The sequence below is a fragment of the Lissotriton helveticus genome, chromosome 6, assembly GCF_964261635.1.
Source record: "Lissotriton helveticus chromosome 6, aLisHel1.1, whole genome shotgun sequence".
NCBI lineage: Eukaryota > Metazoa > Chordata > Amphibia > Caudata > Salamandridae > Lissotriton > Lissotriton helveticus.
Window position 1 is genome coordinate 1,023,310,684 of NC_136067.1, and position 22,900 is coordinate 1,023,333,583.

Here is a 22,900-nt window from a genome sequence, read left to right on the forward strand (position 1 = left end):
TCCCACATATCCTTCAATTCTGTCTTTTCTTTTTTGGTGATGTAAGAGGTCACATACCGAGCCACAGCCATACAGTTATCAGCCACAAACTGTATATCCATGTTAGCATTCCACATGGACAAAATCACTGGGTTGTAGTCGTTGATGTACTTGGACTCTTCGTTCCTCTTCAAATTGTATGTGTTTTTAGGTGATTTCTTCATCACATTATGTCGCAGCGAAGACATCAAACTGTTCACTCTTCCTTTAGAAATCACCGGTCGTGGAAAGGCGAAACGACATTTGGTGTAGAACTTGTCCTTGTTTCTGAATTTACGACGACAGTACTTTCCGCAACGATGGCTTTGGAAGCGTAGAACTTGTTCTCTTAGGCTTTTGTCCTCCTTTGCGTTTGGAACAGCACATGTAGAATACTGTTCTATGAAACTCATCACTAAGTCTTCTGGATCTGTTCCAAATGTAGGTGCATCCTTGATCCACAGCAGCATATGTATATGAGGAGCACCTCTTGCTTGGTACTCCTTTCTCCAGAAGAAATCCAACACCTCTCCAAGAGGTGGATTCTTCTTATTCATGATGAAAGACATCATAGCTTCAAATCTATGATTGAAGTACCTGCATACATTCACTGGATCCAAAGATCACAGTTCTCCGGGTGTCTTGAATTCAATGTTTTCGATGTTTCCATTTGCCTCTCGTAGAAATTCAAGTAAGTCTTCCCAGCCATATTCGGCACAGCTCAGAGTGAGGAACCATGTGGGAGTTCCTAAGTTCCTCAGCATACATTTTAAATCACCATGACGACGGTACCAGTACTCATTAGTACCACGCTGACACGCCATGAGATTAATCAGGTGACAATCCAAAATACTGTCTTGGACATTGACTTTATCCATAAAGTCACTTGCCGAGATGTTGTGCATCTGTATACCACTTTTCAAGATGTGGTTCATTGCATATGACAGTCCTGACAGATCGCTTTCAAACAGGAGATAAAACAAATAGGGAATGCATTGTCGAAACCTAGCATCTTCTGCATACAATCGTAAAGTCCGGTATTCAGAAGCAGGAATTTGATGAGGTCGCTCATCATATCTTCCTCCTTGACCTGTTGGAAATAGCTGTGGGAAACACCGAGCTTCCAAACTTTCCTCCCAGACACTAATGGGACTCCCTTTGGCTTGTTTCATTTGAAACAACTCAATAGCATTCCCCATGACTTCCTTGGAATGCAAAGGATGAACACTATAATGTTCATATATTTCTTCACTTTTAGAGGGTTCTACTTTCTCAATTTGACCAGCACACAAATCGCTATCCTCTTCCTCGCTTACTTCCTCTTCTGCAACATATACATTCTTATAGTACTTATTATTTTTTTTCAAATACAATGTTGCCTTTTTGACTTTCCTAACATCCACTAAATCTTGCCATATTTTTTTATTCTTTGTCGGAACCCCATTAACTAAGATAACCAGAGGTTCCTCTTCCACTTTTTCTACTCCAATTGTGTTAATGTTTTTCTTCAAATCTAGAGGCAAATAAACAACTCTTCCCTTTAATCCTCTCTGTAAATCTGATGGAGGCAATTTCCCTGTCTTTGGCTCCATTCTTACAATAGCCTGAAAGGGATGGATACTTTGAATCGAAATAGATTCATAAGTATTTAAATCCTTCAATTCAGAAGGAATCTCAACCAATTCCAGATTATTATGAACCGCTCTAGCAGGCATCTGGTTTTGATTTAATTTATTACAACAATAAGTACACACACGTTGATCCGATCCCAAATCAAAACAATTTTCTACCATCAAGTATGTAGCGAAATCCTTCCATTCACTATTATTTTCCCTTTCACTTTTTGCATATAAATCCACTAACTTAGTCTGATTCTTATAATAAGTGCGTCGACAACACACACAAGTGAAATTAGGCCTCTCACTTGATTTCACCTGAAACGTGGCAATTTCCTTCTGAAAATTATCTGTACTGGAAACCTGTACACTATCTTCCACATTACCCTCTTCTTCTGGGTCAATTTCAACATTCTCCTCTTTACTTCCAAAGTAACAAAACTCAATTTCTTCACACATATTCTTCACATCTATTTCAGAACCATGCAAAAGAGCAGCGCATAATTGTTTAAGCATAACTGCTGGACTCTTAGCATAATACAACATTCTAACTAATTTCCTCACTTTATTATGATGCACTGCTAGCATCCTGAAATGATGAAAAACACTCTGGCATACTCTCCTGGAAAGACAAGCCAGTGAATGACCATGCAAACCTGTCACTTCTCTTACTCTGCAAGGATCTAATTCTTGCAACAACTTCATTTTCTGCTTCAAACTTTTCTTATTAAATGTCCGTACAAAATCACAAAGCAAATTGATGGAATCCTGTCGCACACTGCAAATACTACTACACTTCCAGGTGTACACAGGTCCCTTAGGACGTCTTCCTAAAACCTCATTACCTAACATCTCTTCTGCCTCTGTTGTCACAAGTTTTTCTTTTTCAACTGGACAACCATCTTTCACCTCATAAGCTCGACCGCTGGTGTCAACTGCATGCACCAAATCATTATCCTGGAAATAACTCTCCTCATTGAAAAATGCCTCACAACTTGAACTATGCATCCATTCTCCGGAAAAACCTTCACAAAAATTACTACGATTAACTATTCTCTTCCATCTACTATTTCTTTTGAAATCATAAATTGCCTTGTTTAGCTTCCTAATTCTATTGATTATCAAAATAAATAACTTTCGTTTAATTTCAAATGCCTGATCAATAACTTTCTCAACTTTTTTTTTCTCCTATAAAAAAACCCTTTCTGTTGACCTTTCTTAATATTTTTTAACAAATTGCCAATTATCCTGTTGCGGAACATTCGTTTACGAATGTCCCTAAACTGTTGTTTCCTTCTACTATCATGCACAGAGTTATCTCTTGCTCTAGCAGTAACATTTTTGATTGGCCTTTCCTTTCCGTTTAAATTGCTTCTCTTTTTCTGGACAAAAACATTTTCTGTAGTACTACTTTTTTTTCTAGAAATGTTTCTTATGAATGTTTTCGTGGTCTTACCCGGTGCTTTCTTGGTGACTTCACGATTTTTTATTGTAGAGGACTGCTGCAGTAAATGATGGACCTGCTGTCTTTGACGTTTTGTAGCCTTTCTCATTCTATCCTTAGTTGGCATTCTCAAAATTTGAAATGATCTGCAGTTGAATCTGTGGTAAAATATAATAAAAAATGTTATTAACCACTATTACCAAACAGTAAATCAATAACAGTCATCAAAAACTTAACACACTACTTGACATTTTTACATAGAATATTTTTTAGTGCTTTGGCAAATTTAGAATACACAAATATCAGAAAAGAAATGGAATTCTTCTTCATTTTACCTGTCCTGTTTTATATGTGAATCTGATCTAATTTTATGAGCATATTTTAATATTTTATTGAAGACACTACACATAACCTGTTTTTGAAGGTGTGTTTAATTTTAAATGAAACGGTTTACATTTTTACTTTTCATTTATTGTAAATTTTAAAAATAAATGTTTATAGTTCCATAGGCACAAGCAGGTCAGCTTCCCACCCTATGTCATACAATTCTGACAAATCGGCATCCTCATCATGTTCTTCATCATCCTCAGGATTTAAATCATCCAAGGGATCTACTTCCACTGACGTTTCAATTACAAGTTCAATGATAAGGTCGAGATCAACTGATTGCTGATTGTCACTCATGGTTGATGTTGTCGTTATCTTTAAAGAAAGAGAACAACAATGAGATGTTGCAGAGTAAAACACAAATCTCAGAGATTATAATAGTAAAATTGTTTAACAAGAGTAACAATTTGCAGCTATTATTTAGCCATGTCCAGCGATGCTGAGGAGGTGAGGCCTATGTCCAAGTTTTCAGTGAACAGGACTCATCTCTTCTTAACCTTGGATAAGCCTCACCGACTCTGTGTCCCCTGCTCATACTTAAATGTACAGGGGCAGATTTATGCTAAGTGGCGCATCCCCACGGATGCACCAGTTAATGTGCACCGCTGCTCTGCCACCCATAGTGTGCCGCATTTACAATGTGGAGCACCATTGAGCAAAAACAGCACAGATGCGTCACGCATCTGTGCCGCAAAAGCAGCACATTGCAGGAATCACGTCATAAGCGTGAACTGTCTACTGCAATGCACAGGAGGAAGCCTCACATTGCATGGTGCATCACTTCTTATGCCTGTTTCAAACAGGCGTAAGGATTTGATTCAGCAATGCTATAAAGCTGACTCAGTGAAATCTTCTAAATTTCACTGTGTTACTTTTACAGGGCTTTTATGCAAATTAATGCATACCTTGCAACAAAACACCTATAAGAAAACTGACGCAGGTTTCATGTGGCACAGGACTTTACAGCATGACACATCTGCCTAGATGCATCAAGTTGTAAATATGTCGCCACATAGCAAATCTTTTGCACCGCCGCTGCATCACAAAAGTGACGCAAAAGAGACATACGCCTATCATAAATCTGTCCCTAACATTTTAAATGATTGATTCAAGATTACGATAAAGTGTGGCCTATCCAGAGGTTTGTTTGAGGTGAGGCCTACTCAGGGTTGCAATGAAATTTACGCTTGTTGAAGAGTACAGAGGAGATAATACATGTGAAGGCCTACCAATGAAGTAAGTCATATCCACTTCACTCTTGAACAAAGGCCAGACCTTTTCTGTGTCCGTGGACAGACCTAAACTTCATCTGCACAATGTCATTCGTAAACTTAGGAAACACAGGTGATGTAATTGAAAAATGTGGAGTTTCTTTTCCTCATTTCACAATCACATCACCTGTGTTTCCTTTGCTTAGGTATCTCATAGTGCAGATGGACTCTAGCATATCAAAGAGTACACATAAGTTGAGCAGTGTATACAACAATTTTGACATTTACAGAAGATTCAGCTTCTTATCTTGTTGGAGATGAAATGAGGCCTGTCTTGCAACATGGTGCATATTTTGCATCACTGCTGCATCGGTTTCATGTGGCACGGGACTTTACAGCATGACACATCTGCCTAGATGCATCAAGTTGTAAATATGTCACCACATAGCAAATCTTTTGCACCGCCGCTGCGTAACAAAAGTGACGCACAGTGACCCAAAAGAGGCATACACCTATCATAAATCTGTCCCTAACATTTTAAATGATTGATTCAGGATGACGATAAGGTGTGGCCTATCCAGAGGTTTGTTTAAGGTGAGGCCTACTCAGGGTTGCAGATGAAATTTACGCTTGTTGAAGAGTACAGAGGAGATAATACATGTGAAAGCCTACCAATGAAGTAAGTCATGTCCACTTCACTCTTGAACAAAGGCCAGACCTCTTCTGTGTCCGTGGACAGACCTAAACCTCATCTGCACAATGTCATTCGTAAACTTAGGAAACACAGGTGATGTAATTGAAAAATGTGGAGTTTCTTTTCCTCATTTCACAATCACATCACCTGTGTTTCCTTTGCTTAGGTATCTCATAGTGCAGATGGACTCTAGCATATCAAAGAGTACACATAAGTTGAGCAGTGAATACAACAATTTTGACATTTACAGAAGATTCAGCTTCTTATCTTGTTGGAGATGAAATGAGGCCTGTCTTGCAACATGGTGCATCTTTTGCATCACTGCTGCATCGGTTTCATGTGGCACGGGACTTTACAGCATGACACATCTGCCTAGATGCATCAAGTTGTAAATATGTCACCACATAGCAAATCTTTTGCACCGCCGCTGCGTCACAAAAGTGACGCACAGTGACGCAAAAGAGGCATACACCTATCATAAATCTGTCCCTAATATTTTAAATGATTGATTCAGGATGACGATAAGGTGTGGCCTACCCAGAGATTTGTTTAAGGTGAGGCCTACTCAGGGTTGCAGATGAAATTTACGCTTGTTGAAGAATACAGAGGAGATAATACATGTGAAAGCCTACCAATGAAGTAAGTCATGTCCACTTCACTCTTGAACAAAGGCCAGACCTCGTCTGTGTCCGTGGACAGGCCTAAACCTCATCTGCACAATGTCATTCGTAAACTTAGGAAACACAGGTGATGTAATTGAAAAATGTGGAGTTTCTTTTCCTCATTTCACAATCACATCACCTGTGTTTCCTTTGCTTAGGTATCTCATAGTGCAGATGGACTCTAGCATATCAAAGAGTACACATAAGTTGAGCAGTGTATACAACAATTTTCACATTTACAGAAGATTCAGCTTCTTATCTTGTTGGAGATGAAATGAGGCCTGTCTTGCAACATGGTGCATCTTTTGCATCACTGCTGCATCGGTTTCATGTGGCACGGGACTTTACAGCATGACACATCTGCCTAGATGCATCAAGTTGTAAATATGTCGCCACATAGCAAATCTTTTGCACCGCCGCTGCGTCACAAAAGTCACGCACAGTGACGCAAAATAAGCTTACACCTATCATAAATCTGTCCCTAACATTTTAAATGATTGATTCAGGATGACGATAAAGTGTGGCCTATCCAGAGGTTTGTTTGAGGTGAGGCCTACTCAGGGTTGCAGATGAAATTTACGCTTTTTGAAGAGTACAGAGGAGATAATACATGTGAAGGCCTACCAATGAAGTAAGTCATGTCCACTTCACTCTTGAACAAAGGCCAGACCTTTTCTGTGTCCGTGGACAGGCCTAAACCTCATCTGCACAATGTCATTCGTAAACTTAGGAAACACATGTCATGTAATTGAAAAATGTGGAGTTTCTTTTCCTCATTTCACAATCACATCACCTGTGTTTCCTTTGCTTAGGTATCTCATAGTGCAGATGGAGTCTAGCATATCAAAGACTACGCAGAAGGTTACAACTGTTTGGAACATGGCTATGTAAGTCAAATAATCAAAATCTAAATTTGCCAAGCACACATGGGGGCGTATTTACAAGGACCTTGCACCACAGGGAAAGGTCTTAAATTAAAATGGGAAAAATAACATCAGAGAGACTCAAAGGCCTTATAAATATGCCCCAAGCAACCTATGAAGCTCTAGCATTACATTTCAAGAAACCTAATTGATTTCAAAAATCGTTTTTAAACACATCATCTAAATAAATTATATACCTACATTCATCAGGAAGTGACTTAAAATGCCCTAAGACACATGAAAGCGTTTTTTTTAAGCCCTTGCTCCATTTTTAGATCACTTTTAACATGGCTATGTAAGTCAAATAATCAAGATCTAAATTTGCCAAGCACAGATGGGGGCATATTTACAAGGACCTTGCACCACAGGGAAAGGTCTTAAATTAAAATGGGAAAAATAACATCAGAGAGACTCAAATGCCTTATAAATATGCCCCAAGCAACCTATGAACCTCTAGCATTACATATCAAGAAACCTAATTGATTTCAAAAAACGTTTTTAAACACAACTTGTAAAGCAATTATATTCATGCATTCATGGGGAAGTTACTTAAAATACCCTAAGACACATGAAAGCGTTTTTTTTAAGCCCTTGCTCCATTTTTAGATCACTTTTAACATGGCTATGTAAGTCAAATAATCAAGATCTAAATTTGCCAAGCACAGATGGGGGCGTATTTACAAGGACCTTGCACCACAGGGAAAGGTCTTAAATTAAAATGGGAAAAATAACATCAGAGAGACACAAAGGCCTTATAAATATGCCCCAAGCAACCTATGAAGCTCTAGCAGTACATATCAAGAAACCTAATTGTTTTCATAAATCGTTTTCAAACACATCAACTAAATCAATTAGATACCTACATTCAAGGGGAAATGACTTAAAATGGCCTAAGACACATGAAAGCGTTTTTTAAGGCCCTTGCAACATTTTTGGGTCACTTTTAACATGGCTATGTTAGTCAAAGAATTAAAATCTAAATTTGCCAAGCACAGATGGGGGCATATTTACAAGGACCTTGCACCACAGGGAAAGGTCTTAAATTAAAATGGGAAAAATTACATCAAAGGAAGTCAAAAGCCTTGAAAATATGCCCCAAGCAACCTATGAAACTCTAGCAGTACATATCAAGAAACCTAATTGATTTCAAAAAACGTTTTTAAACACATCTTGTAAAGCAATTATATTCATACATTCATGGGGAAGTGAGTTAAAATACCCTAAAACACATGAAAGCATTTTTGTAAGACCCTTGCACTTTTTTTGCATCACTTTTAACATGGCTATGTAACACAAAGAAACAAAATCTATTTGTAAAACACTTGACACAAAGCAACATTTTAAATACACAACTTTCTTCATAATTTTCTCCCTAAACCATACTATTCTCTACCTAAATTAAATGAATCTTTTCTCACCTTAGCAAATACTTTATGAGTTTCAAGACAGTCTCAGAAACACACCAAATTGTCTTTAGCAGAGCAAAAGGTATGCACTTCAGAGTCTGCAGCTATGAAAAGCACAGAAATGCTGTAACTCATCACACATATCTCTCATGTTACCCAATCAAAACTCTTCCCTCACTTTTTTCAAATCAACACCCTTCCCCCCTCTGGCCTTTCTGCCTTTTTTGCATAGCAACCACCTCCTGAAAGACCTCTCATGTTTGCAAGTTCACACAACAATGTTTCAATTGAACTCTGAACTCTCAGTGCACCTGCGTATCCAGTGCAATCTTTCATTAAATGATTTTTTCTTGACCATTCAAATTACATCTTTCAAACAACACATCCATGCACCCTAACTTTCTGTTTTCAGCAATCAAAATCCACCAATCACTGCTACTGCTTCCTTAACACAGAAACTCCACAGTTTTTTTCATTTTAAACTCTTATTTTTCCGACTGCCATTTCATTGCCACACTTCATCTGACTGCAGCAGAACCTACTCTCACCATGTTTTCTGTCTGGATTGTTGGACATAGTTACATCTACTGGGCTCAAAGGTATGCTGAGAACAGAAATTTACCTAACCTCAATTTACAAGATGTGGAAATTAAGTGGTTTGGCCACAGAGGATTAAAATGTCACCAATTGATACCATTGGTGAAAACCTTTATGCATTTGCCTAAACCTGACCTGTTAATTTTGCACTGTGGAGGTAATGACTTGGGCACTTTGACTGGTGTAGGTCTGGAAATGCTTTTAAAGGACACCTTTGAGCAATTGATGGCACTTTTTCCTCAAACTGCCTTGGTATATTCAAATATATGCCAAAGACAGAAATGGAGGTGGTCGAACCAATTTTGTCCACAAATTGAGAAGTCGAGGAAGCATGTAAACAAATCTGTTTCAGCTTACATGAGAGACCATGGAATGGGCTTCATGTACAACAATAACTTGCGTTACTACATGCAAGATATCTACAGAGGAGATGGAGTTCACTTCTCAGATGAGGGCAACAGAGTTTTCATTTTGAATTTAAGACTGTGCATTGGTACCTACTTATAAGTACCTAAATGTACCATAAACCCAAAAGCTCTTCTCAGAGCTACCCTACATCTGATCACTCACAATTATTATTTTACTCTAACTTTTTTCACAAATTTTCAACAAAGTACGCTCCCCGGAGCGCTACCCGGTACGCGAACCGGAAGCTAACCGCGCGAAATTTTAAAAAAAAATGTTTTTTTTCCACACACATGGGCCTCCTCAGCCACCCTCAGAAAACCTAGGGGGTCAAGATACGTCTACCGTGCCCCCTTCTACCCATTCTGAACATTATTTGCCCTCCATCTTGTATTTTAATTCGACCGAAACACAAAATGGTGGACTCCCGTAACGCTGCAGGTTCGCGTACCGGGTCGCTCACCGGGAAGCGCTCCTTCAAAAAAGGTGGGAAAGTAATTTACAGAAGAAACCCTGGAGACACTTTCACCAAATATAGATTTGCTCATACTACATACCAATCCCTACCATTTTCACAAATTTGGTTGGAATTCCATTTAGCGATTTAGCCTGTAGACCTCTCTAAATACCCTGAGGTAAATTACTTCACAAAACACATCTGAAGTGTTGGAATTGACAACCAATTAAAATGTTACTTTCATTTTCTATTTTTTTTTACCTGACATTTGATTGGTTATGTACCTGAATATATATAAAGGAAGAGAAGGAAACACAGCCATTTTGACTACTACTTCCTGGTGTACATTTCAATAGGATTTTCACTAATAACTTCAACTTCTTTTTAAAGGTAAGTTGTTATTTTAAAAACTGAAGTATATTGTGCACTTTAAGTTAATATGGTAAACTTTTTCTGATAGTTATATACTATCCCTCTGTAGTAGTTATAGATTTAGATAGACTTCTCTGTTATAGTTATGGATGGAGTTAGGCTTCTCTTGTATAATTATGAATTTACTTACGTTAAATCACATACACTTTTTTATATTCCTACTTCCACTCTGATACTATACACTGCCCAAAGATAAATTCACTGTTAAAAACTGCCTATCTAAAATTAATCCCAACAGTGCCCTATCTCTACTAATATATATTTTTTTTATGCAAATTTCAGACAAAATGGAAGGCGAACAGAAAGTTTCATTTGAAATTGTCCTTGCAGAGACCAACCAAGAAATCATTGATCCAAATGACATTGAATTTATGGATGAAACTTGGGACCAAGAACTACTGCAATGTGTGCAATCAGTAGATGTCCTCCTTGAAAATGAGGACATTTTACACACTCAAACATTACAAGCTATGTTCAATGAAAATAACGACATTTCAGACAGTGAAATATTAGACATTTTATTAAATTTTGAAACACAATGACAATAATAAATAATTGCTTAAAAAATAAAGAAATAAAAAAAATCAACAAAACAAACAATCAATTAACATACAATATTTGAAAAGTCTATCATTCTTTTTTCCTTATAGTACGCTCCCCAGAGCGCTTCCCGGTGCGCGTACCGGGCGCTCCCCACGCAAAAAAAACAAAAAAATAATAATATTTTTTTTGCCCCGCGGGGCCCTTTTAAAGCCTCCACATCAAACCTAGGGGGTCAGGGAGGATCTACTATGCCCCCTTATGGTCATTTCCCCCTTTGTTTTGGCCTCCTCTTGTCTCTCGATCCTACCGAGAGACAAGATGGCGGCCGCTCCGGACTGTTTAGAATGCTGACAGACACCGGAGAGCCAATCAGCTTCTTTACGCGAAGTTCCGTTACGCGCCAAGTACGCGAACCGGAGCGCTACCCGGAACACGCTTACAGATATATATCTTTTTTTGAACGTTAATTTCTCAAAATCCACTGGATCACATATATTGAGACCTAGCAAAGGCACATCGGGCTACCAGTCCCTACAATTTTGCCAAGTTTCGTGCAAATCCATTCAGCCGTTCGGGCTAAAAGTGAGGCCAACCGCCCTATGGAAATTAACATGGGAAAAACACGTTTTGGGACGCCCCTTTTTTCTCAGCCCCCCCTTGACAAACCCCCCCCAAATTTTCAGTGGCTGCTCAGAAACAAAATGTTCCATTTTCCTGAAAATTTCAGCCAATTCCGTCCACAAACGCCAAAGTTATTAGACATAGAATTTTCAAAAATCCCATAGAGAGAAAATCCTGACTATATATACCTACTGGCGACCGCCAGTAGGTAATATATATATATATATGCAGCAACCTTCCTTCATTCAGAAAAGCAGTCAGGACACTCCGGGATGCTCAAATTTCAATTTATTTGCAACGAATGGTCACAAACCGACGCGTTTCGCCGTAAGGCTTGGTCACAGTAAAGTTTGTACATAGTACTTCCGTTTACATACACACAGTGATAGTAATCGAAATAGGACTGAGACGGTTTCAGGAAGATGATTACTACAGTTGCCCTCTTGTGAGGCTTTTTACTCCTAACATTAACTTTAAATCTGATGTATTACGAGTTGATTAATTGTAGGCAGTTTGTCAATCAAACAGAATATAAAGGTCTCGCCCAAGTGGGCATTAATTTTGACTCATGACATTATGTTAGATTACTATTCAGCCCTAATGGCACAATACATCTTTCATGATCGATATGAAGTTCTTATATATGTCAGAAGATCTCGGTTGACGATCCCACCAAATATTCCATCTATTCTGAAACCATTTGTTCGTAGTCCTAATGAAAAAAATACAAAGAAAACGTGCTCTAAGTACTTGTACAAAATTGTGTTACAATAAAAATAAAAATATTTACACTTATAATACAGTTAAAATATAACATTTCAGTTAAGTATAGGAAATCTCCAGGGGGCAGTTTGTTATTCACAATATCCCTATACACCATGTTCCTCAGATAGTCATATATCGATCTCGCTAGATTTTAGTCTCATGTTATCCCAAATGGACTGTCAGTTCTTCACTGGAATATAATAATGAATTGTACCCGGTAGCTCGTCACTTTAAGACCTATCACAATCAAAATGACAAATTGTTAGCTTTTGTTATCTTAGATGTCATAAAATCTCTAAGAAGGGGAGGGGACAGAGAACATCAACTGAGAGTCTTAGAATCTAAATATATAATAGACTTCGAGACTCTTATGCCGGTAGGCCTGAATTCCAGTGAAGAACTGACAGGCCATTTGAAAGATGTATTGTGCCATTAGGGCTGAATAGTAATCTAACATAATGTCATGTGTCAACATTAATGCCCACTTGGGCGAGACCTTTATATTCTGTTTGATTGACAAACTGCCTACAATTAATCAACTCGTAATACATCAGATTTAAAGTTAATGTTAGGAGTAAAAAGCCATCATAAGATGGCGACTGTAGTAATCAACTTCCTGAAACCGTCTCAGTCCTATTTCGATTACTATCACTGTGTGTATGTAAACGGAAGTACGATGTACAAACTTTACCGTGACCAAGCCTTACGGCGAAACGCGTCGGTTTGTGAGCATTCGTTGCAAATAAATTGAAATTTGAGCATCCCGGAGTGTCCTGACTGCTTTTCTGAAGGAAGGAAGGTTGCTGCAACATATTATAAAAACGCCGGTTTTTACGAAGGACCGCCGCAAAAGCTAAAGCCCTGAACTGCCGGCATCTGTGGATACAGAACTTTTTTCAAGTCAGGGCTTCACCCTAACTACCTGTTCCCGTATGAATTGAGTGTCAGCACACAAGACAAGCCGAGGACACCGGGAGCAGTTGTAACTTTGTGCGAGTATTACCAACAAAAGGAGAAGTAATGCGCAACACGTAAGAGCTGTGTGAAGACGTGAGATGGCCTAGGGGCTACCAAACAATCACCAGCTACAGAGCGGTTGTGCCGATATACGAACGGTAAGAGCACAAGAGCTGACAAGTTTGGGGAGCGGATTGGAATTAACAATCCATATACAGGTTTGTTGAAACCAAACTGGGATGCTTTAAATACGCTATTAACAACAAGCGGGTTCAACACGCATTGATTAGCAACAATGGCCACCAATTGGGAAAGCAAAAGAAAGGAAGTCTCCAATCGGCTATTTTTTACGCACACCATGGACACTGTTAGTAATGCATTGGTGGAAGGCAATGAACAAACGCTAATGACTAATGAAGTCTTAATACAATCTTTGTTTGAGAAGTTGGAAAAACTGCATAAAAAAGAACTCTCCAAATGGTGGGAGGCGGAATCCCTCCAGAAATATATAGATGTGGGACGGGTCCCGAGGGGCCTATGCATCTATACAATTCCAACCTATGAAGAACCAGATCCAGAGATGCTGGATGAATGGGCCGGCAACTCCAGAGAAAGCTCAATGGTGATCATGCGTATATATTGATTAAATACGCACTTAAAGACAGAACGAAAATCTTTGAAGAAATAGAAGCCACCACTGAGGAACTTTTAAAATCAATCTCTCAGGACAAACTGGATTCTTTCATGGAATAATTACAAACCGGCTTAATGAAATTGGTAGAAGAAATCACCATGCGCAAACAACGGAAATTCATAAGAGATTTCAAAGATTATTAATCGGTAAGAACCTTAACGTTCCACAAAAAATATGATCATCTGTTTGCTGAGAATGACCCCAATACCAACAAAAAATCTCAGAAATCTTCAACAGTAGTAACAAAAAAGATGGTACAAACTGAAGAAAGCGAGGCATCGGATAGTAACCTCTCTGATGTATCACTGGAAAGACTGAGTCAACGAGAGCCAGTGGGCAACTAGGCCGTCAGAATTTTCTGAAACAATTTCAATTGATAAATAAAGCTAAACAGGATCAAATGAATGCACAAAATTCAGATCAGGATTTTCGGAGAGGCCAAGGTCGAGGGCAACGCGGCAAAACACGAGGAACAAGAGGAACAAAAAAGCAAGAGGAAGGCGGAAAAAACGCTTCGAGCGCAGCTACTCCAATGGTAACGAGAGCCAAGAAGGGAATAACATGACAGTCATCAACCTCTCTAAACGTGAGTTGACGAATATTGAGACTAAGGTTTTATCGCTGGGGCTATCGTTTTGTCCAACTAAGAGCATTGACTATGTACAAACTCGGATTGATGTTTTTCATTTTTTATGAAAATTGAAGTTGAAAAAATGGTTCCACTTGCACCCTTATTTGCCTAAGATTAACATAACAAATGAGAACCCTTCTTTTATCAATATCTTGGATGTAACAGACTTACAAACACTATGTGAATTGGATGATAATGTTATACATCACGATGACCCGATTCATAACCTTTATGATGCTATTACCATCGATGATGCAGGTTTCAGTGGTTTTAAACCGAAATCAAAATTTGTGCCAACAGTACATTGTGATGCACTGGATGTATTTGAGAAGAGTGTAACAAAGGAATTGAAAAAGATTTGTTACAAGAAAAATGGAAGAGCTAAACGCAATCTCACTCAAAAACAACTAGTTGCAATCGACAATTTGAAGAAGGATCCCTCTATTGTCATTAAACAATCGGACAAAGGGGGAAATGTGGTGGTTTGGGGAATGGGCGAGTACATCACAGAGGGCGTACGTCAGTTATCTGACACAGCTTGTTACAAGAAGGTTAATTTGAGTGAGATTGAAATATCGAATTCACATTATGATGAAATGCTCTGTGATTAGAAAGACAAAGGTTTATTGACATGGGATGAATACAGTAGTTTGAGGTGCAAATATGCTAAAACACCTATCTTGTACCTATTACCGAAACTACATAAGGACCCTAATAACCCCCCGGGCAGACCTATCGTTTCATCTATGAGCTCGAAATTAGAAATGACTTCTAAATATATTGATTTTTTTCTTAGACCTTTTGTCATTGCCTTACCAGCATATTTAAAGGACACCATGCATTTGTTAAATATGATTGAGGGACTACAGTGGGAACAAGATTTCCTGCTTAGTGCCTTGGATGTGACAAGCTTGTATACCTCCATTAAACATGATTTGGGGATTCAAGCGATTAGACACTTTTTAAGAGCAAGATCAATCTCACTCTTGATGCACACTGAAATGCTTGTGGATATTGTAGCTTACTGCCTATCCAATAATTATTTTTTCTTAGATGATGAGCTGTACGAACAGCTACAAGGGACAGCAATAATAATAATAATAAAGACATTTATAGAGCGCATGTTACGCCATCTCGGCGTGTCCCCGCGCTAAAAAAGAAAGAATAAGAGCTCGCCAGAGGAGAGGGAAGTGCGGTGGGTCACGACCTTGCCCATGCCGCCCGATCTCAGCAATCTGCGAGGTTCATACCAGGTAACCAGGCCTGTCAGATAGCCGGGAGCTTTGTGCCAAAGGATCCGATGACATATTAGGAGAGCTTTGTACATAATTCTTTTTTTCACTGGGAGCCAGTGGAGGGCCGTCAGGGCGGTTCTAGAGTTGGCTCTTCTTGGGAGTCTCAGCACTAGGCGGGCTGCGGCATTTTGCAGTGTCTGGAGTCGTCCTATGCTTTTACTGGAAGCTCCCAGGAAGAGAACATTCCCGTAGTCGAGGCGTGACGTAATCAATGCCTGGGTCATAGTGCGCCGAGCCTCCAAAGGAAGGAGGTCCAGGGTTTTATTAAGCGTCCTTAGGACTCCAAAGCACTTGCCTGCTAATCAGTTGATGTGAGTTTCATAGGAGAGTTTGGGGTCCATCCATATCCCCAAATTCTTCGCTTCAGGGCATGGTGTAGGCATAGCGCCTAAGCAACTAGGCCACCAGTCACATGTCCAGAGCTGTTGGTCCCCACCAACCACCAAGACCTCTGTCTTAGAGCCGTTCAATTTTAGGCAGTGATTGTCCATCCAAGAGGCCAATGCTTGCATACAGGCTCGGAAATTATTAGCTCCAGCAGCAGGAGTTTGGGAAAGGGTGAGTAAGAGTTGTGTATCGTCGGCGTAGGAGACAATCGCTACGCCGAACGATTGGACTAGCTCTGCCAGGGGGGCCATATATAAGTCAAAAAGGGTAGGACTTAGAGCAGAGCCCTGTGGTACCCCCTGCTCTAATGCCTTCTCCTCAGACTGAAATGAGCCCCGTTGAACCTGAAAGCTTCTGCCCGTCAGAAACGATTTAAGCCAACCGAGTGCTCTATCAGTTACACCTCCTCTGTTCAGACACTGTAGCAAGGTGATATGTGCTACAGTGTCGAACGCTGCACTCAGGTCAAGCATGACCAGTGCCATGGTAAGGCCTGCATCAGCTCCTTGACGTAGAGTTTCGGTGGCACTTAATAAGGCCGTCTCAGTAGAGAAACCTCCACGGAACCCCGATTGGGATTGGTGAAGGAGATTATTCTTCTCCGCAAATTCCATCAATTGCACATTTGCAATTTTCTCTGCAATTTTTGCGGTGTAGGGTAGCAGAGATATAGGTCGTAAGTTCTCCAGGACATCATGGCTTACATTAGTTTTTTTTCTAATGGGTAACACAATTGCCTTTTTCCAGTTTATCGGCAGGGTTTGGGAGTCAAAGGATGTCATAAGGACATGGCGGATGTAAGGTTCTAAGACCGTTATGCTAGCGCCCAGGACCCGTGGAGGGGCGGGATCTAGAGGAGAGCCCGATTTTATACTAGTACAGATCATTTCAAGTTCTTTACTGGGTGGTACGGTAAAAGACTCTAACCTTGGTTTTGCATTTAACAGCGCATCTTCCTTCAGTTCAATGAAGGTTTCTCCATCCGCAGGACATTTGGAGAAAGAGCTATATATTTTATTAACCTTATTGGCAAAATATTCTGCCACCTTATTACATTCCATAACTGAATCAGTTTCCGGAGCATTGGAGAGTGCGACAATTGAGATTTCTTTATAGATTTTGAAGAGTTCTCTAGATGAGCAGTCCGCGTCACTAATTCTATTTCCATAATAGGTGGCTTTAGCTGCTCTGACCTGTTTTAGGTAACTTCTCTGGGCTATTCTGTATTGAAGTTTAGTGCATTCGTTCTTGTCCTTGCGCCAAAGTCTTTCTAGCTTTTTGCATTCTGATCTGATTGACTGTAGATCTGTATGATACCAAGGGGCCGATTTCCTAGCTCTGTTCCTCTGTTTGGCCGTGGCTAGAGGGGCTACCTTATTCAAGGCATCAAGGATCCGGGTTTCTAGATTTTGATTTGCACTTTCACTATCTGTGCCTCCCGGCATCCCACCTAAACATAACATCTCACTAAAGATGGGTTGAGAGAAATTTTTCCATTTCCGGTAAGGGTAGCTATTCTTGCCATTCAACAGGGGGGTAGGCTTACTTAAAGTGCAGATTTCAAAAGGGACTAGGAAATGGTCTGTCCAGGGAAGTGGGTAGGGAGTACTCATGGTTAAGCCCTCCCAGTTGGCAAACACCGGGTCCAATAAATGGCCATGGGTGTGAGTGGGTGTTTGATTGATTAGTTCCAAATTCGCATTTCGTAATTCCTGCCTCATCTCCGTGGCTTCCTTTAGCTGGGTATCATCAAAGTGGATATTAAGATCACCCAAAAGGAGAACCTTCCTATGTCTAAGTGCTAGGTGATCAAGGTGTTCTTGCAAACTCGGCCTAAAATTTCCCAGGGTCCCAGGAGGTCTGTAAAGGAGGACACCTGAGATATGATCCTGAGGGCCAAGTTTCAGTGCGAATTTGCCAGCTTCGCAGTTCTCTAGTCCAAGAGGTTCGAGGGAGCATACCATGGGGGCCTTACTGATCATTGCAATCCCACCCCAGCGACCAGACGGTCGATCCACTCTGGCTATGCTATAGCCGGGTGGAAGGGATTCGATAATCTCGGGGTCGGAGTCTACCCCCAGCCATGTCTCCGTCAGAAAGAGTATATCGAGGCCCTCATCTAAGAGCAGGTCCCAAATTAGTAGGGCGTGTCTCGGGAGGGAACGACAATTTAACAGGCCTCCTCTGAGGCTCCTAGTCCGTTCTTTGTTGCCTATCTGCTTACAGGTTTTAAATGTACAATGTCGGCATTTGTCAGAGGATGTAACCTCGATTTTGTGCTTTGCAACACTCGTTTATCGGCGGGCATAGGTTCCATAAGGCCTGTCTGTTATAGGTTAGCCGGACTGTAGAAGAAAGGGCAGGGGTTTTGGCCCTGGACCGCGCCCGATCGCGGACGGGCGCAGGCGGGCTTGCCTTAGGCGCGCCTTTGGCGTGCAAACGGCGCGCCCGCTGCGCTCGTCCGCTGCGCGACCGAAAAATGCACATATTTTATGTTGTTCGGGGCTGAGGATAGAGGGGGCGTGGCCTAAAAGGGGCGTGGCCTCCGCTCGTGGCGGGAGGGCGCGAGGGGGAGTGTGTGCCCAGCGTGCAGCATCAGCGCTGGCTCCGCTGCGTGCACCAACTGGGTCTACGAAGGTGAGATTTTCAGAAAAACAAGCAGTCTGTTTTCTTAAAATACACAGGCAAAATTAGTGACACAAACAAAGTTTTTTTAAAAATCACAAGTAATCTGTGAATGCAATTATTTACAAAGATAGTGCCTCGCTCCCGGCTTCCGCCTCAGGAGCTTACCTTTCAGTTTTGCTAGGTTATTCTGACCGCAACAGCTATATGCGGTGGAGGTTGGGGGCGTGGCCTAAAAGGGGCGTGGCCTCCGCTCGTGGCGGGAGGGCGCGAGGGGGAGTGTGTGCCCAGCGTGCAGCGTCAGCGCTGGCTCAGCTGCGTGCACCAACTGGGTCTATGAAGGTGAGATTTTCAGAAAAACAAGCAGTCTGTTTTCTTAAAATACACAGGCAAAATTAGTGACACAAACAAAGTTTTTTTTAAAATCACAAGTAATCTGTGAATGCAATTATTTACAAAGATAGTGCCTCGCTCCCGGCTTCCGCCTCAGGAGCTTACCTTTCAGTTTTGCTAGGTTATTCTGACCGCAACAGCTTTATGCGGTGGAGGTTGGGGGCGTGGCCTAAAAGGGGCGTGGCCTCCGCTCGTGGCGGGAGGGCGCGAGGGGGAGTGTGTGCCCAGCGTGCAGCGTCAACGCTGGCTCCGCTGCGTGCACCAACTGGGTCTATGAAGGTGAGATTTTCAGAAAAACAAGCAGTCTGTTTTCTTAAAATACACAGGCAAAATTAGTAATGGGCACTTGCTTCGCCCCAAGTTATGCCAACCTCTTCATGGGGTGGTGGGAGGAGCAAGTGTCCAATTGCTTTGAGCAGTACAATGAACATGTTCTTTTGTGGTCAAGTTTCATTGATGACATTTTTGTCATTTGGCGTGGTGATCGCAAGAGCGCTAATGAAGTTATTCGAATCTTAAACACCAATGACTTAAATATCAGACTAACTTCTCAAATCAGTGAACAGACCATAATATTCCTTGATGTAGAAGTAACCGTACAAAATGATCACCTGATAACTAAACTCCACAGAAAGGAGACCGCTGGAAATAGTCTTCTTTTTGCATCCAGTGCATACCCCTACAGTTTGATTCAGAGTATCCCCTATGGGGAACTGATTTGTGCTAAAAGAAATAGCAGTATACTGGATGAATTTGAGAAGGAGAAGGAGATCATGTGTAACAGATTCAGGGAAAGGGGATATGCTCAAAAAGTGATAAAGAGAGCTGTTAACAAAGTAGACAAGCTGGATAGAACAGTACTTTTAAACTTTAAGAGCAGAACTGACGACAAAGACAAACAGGTCAGATTCATAACTACATATTCTAGTCAGGCATTTCAGGTGCGCAAGATCCTCATACATAATTGGCATATTCTACAAACTGATCCCATTTTAGACAAATGCCTACATGAAGCCCCACAAATAACTTTTAGGTGGGGCATGTCCCTAAAGGATGAACTGAGTCGCAATCAGATAACAGGTAAAACCAGTGGACGGTCTAACATGCACTCAGGCTTTGCATGCTGCATGCGTTGTAAAGCGTGCACCTACAGCAAAAATTGTTCCAAAGTAAAAGTACCTAACAGTGATAGGGAATTTGTCATCAAAGGAAATTATGATTGCAATACAGAACTCTGCGTTTATTGCTTAATTTGCCCGTGTAAATAACTGTACATTGGCAGTACAAAAAAGAAAGCCAAAATGAAAGTCTTGGAGCATAAACGGGCAATAAGAAACAATAATGAATTGTACCCGGTAGCTCGTCACTTTAAGACCTATCACAATCAAAATGACAAATTGCTAGCTTTTGTTATCTTAGGTGCCATAAAACCTCTAAGAAGGGGAGGGGATAGAGAACATCAACTGAGAGTCTTAGAATCTAAGTATATAATAGACTTCGAGACTCTTATGCCGGTAGGCCTGAATTCCAGTGAAGAACTGACAGTCCATTTGGGATAACATGAGACTAAAATCTTACGAGATCGATATATGATTATCTGAGGAACATGGTGTTTAGGGATATTGTGAATAACAAACTGCCCCCTGGAGATTTCCTATACTTAACTGAAATGTTATATTTTAACTGTATTATAAGTGTAAATATTCTTATTTTTATTGTAACACAATTTTGTACTAGTACCTAGAGCACGTTTTCTTTGTATTTTTTTCATTAGGACTACGAACAAATGGTTTCAGAATAGATGGAATATTTGGTGGGATCGTCAACCGAGATCTTCTGACATATATAAGAACTTCATATCGATCATGAAAGATGTATTGTGCCACTAGGGCTGAATAGTAATCTAACATAATGTCATGTGTCAACATTAATGCCCACTTGGGCGAGACCTTTATATTCTGTTTGATTGACAAACTGCCTACAATTAATCAACTCGTAATACATCAGATTTAAATTTAATGTTAGGAGTAAAAAGCCATCACAAGATGGCGACTGTAGTAATCAACTTCCTCAAACCGTCTCAGTCCTATTTCGATTACTATCACTGTGTGTATGTAAACGGAAGTACGATGTTCAAACTTTACCGTGACCAAGCCTTACGGCGAAACACGTCGGTTTGTGACCATTCGTGGCAAATAAATTGAAATTTGAGCATCCCAGAGTGTCCTGACTGCTTTTCTGAATGAAGGAAGTTGCTGCAACATATTATAAAAATGCCGGTTTTTACGAAGGACCGCCGCAACAGCTAAAGCCCTGAACTGCCGGCATCGGTGGATATATATATATATATATATATATATATATATATATATATATATATATATATAGTGAATACATCATGAATGTAAGAGAGGACTGCCTTTATAGTATGCCTATTGAATCTCCACAAGAGTCAGACTTGAGTTCTTTGAATAAAAAGTGTTCTGTGATAGCTGTTGATGCAGTGTTGAAATAAGATTGGAGTGTGGCAATAAACCATTATTCTGTTTGGACATATGGCAGTAGTTTTATGATCAAATAGTGGTGATACAGTGTTTGAAATGAGAGGTTCAAAATAGAGCTTCTGTGTCTTACGATTTAGGTAAAGCAGATTGTGTTTTATTGATGGGTGCTAAGATTATTCTCCATTACATTATGCATTGGCAATTAATATATATGGCTCACAATGTACAATTGGTCTACACAGCACAAACCCTTGAGAAAAAGGTTCCGGTGGCCATCTATAGACAAACAGGTTGATGAATGTGTGAATATGTGTAGTGAATGGTTACGGGGTAATAAACACTGGAAGGTGAGGTGTACAACTTTAATTTCAGTTACTTACCAAACAGACCATGGGAGTAAGAGGCAATTGATTTTGCTGTACTGATCTTTCTGTGCTAATCAGAAAGTAGTCTCTGATTTTGTTGATTGGTTATTATTTTAAGGGATCTATCCCTGTGTCTTATAATGCAGGCTGCAACATTTTTCTTCATGTTGTGGCCAGCCACTTGGACTCCACGGTATGGAGTTGGCTGATGGGGAAAAAAGCCCTCATAACTAATCAGGTTGCCCTATTATTACATTTTCGATCCTGTGGGACTCCCACAGGAGTTCCAACCAGATACATTCTTTTAATCTTAATTTCTCAAAAATAGTTTAACTGATTTCCACCAAATCATAAAAAGCATGCTTTGTCGCTAAAGATCTAGCTTTCTGCCAAATTGTTGTATCTCTGTTCTGCCATTTTTCTTGTATCATTGTCTAAAATGACTACACAAATTGAATTGAGAAACTGCATTTTGGGACCACCTCATTCTTCGCCCCCTTCTTGATGGAGCAAACTGGAACTTTAAAAGAAGGAGCTGAGTTGAATGAACTTCTTTTTGAAATGTTTCTTGAAGTCTGTCAAATGGCGCCAAAGTTATTAGCAAAACAATAATGTTGTGGAAAGTCTGACCTAACTATAACTGTACAGAGGTGACTGCCACTGAGTAATATTTAAATATATCCAAAACCTCATCTCCGTCAGGTCAAAGAAAGGCACCGGCACATGTTCCAAATGTAAAGTGCAATATAGATTAAGTACTGTACTGTGGCAGAATATATATATTGCAAACAATTGAAAGGTTTGTTGTATCAAGGTATTACTGTCTTATTATTTACTGTTTGTACTATCCCTTGCAACTGTGAGAAAT

At 40.2% G+C, this 22,900-nt stretch overlaps 1 long non-coding RNA gene across 1 annotated transcript in view; it reads left to right on the forward strand.

Annotated features, from left to right (window-relative positions):
- The window catches only part of LOC144761631 (uncharacterized), a 566,884-nt gene extending 545,851 nt beyond the window's left edge, over nt 1–21,033 (forward strand). Inside the window, exon 5 of the long non-coding RNA XR_013595824.1 lies at nt 20,938–21,033. This is a non-coding gene — a long non-coding RNA (uncharacterized LOC144761631). The remainder of the gene's footprint in view (nt 1–20,937) is intronic.
- Nucleotides 21,034–22,900: the final 1,867 nt, after the last annotated feature.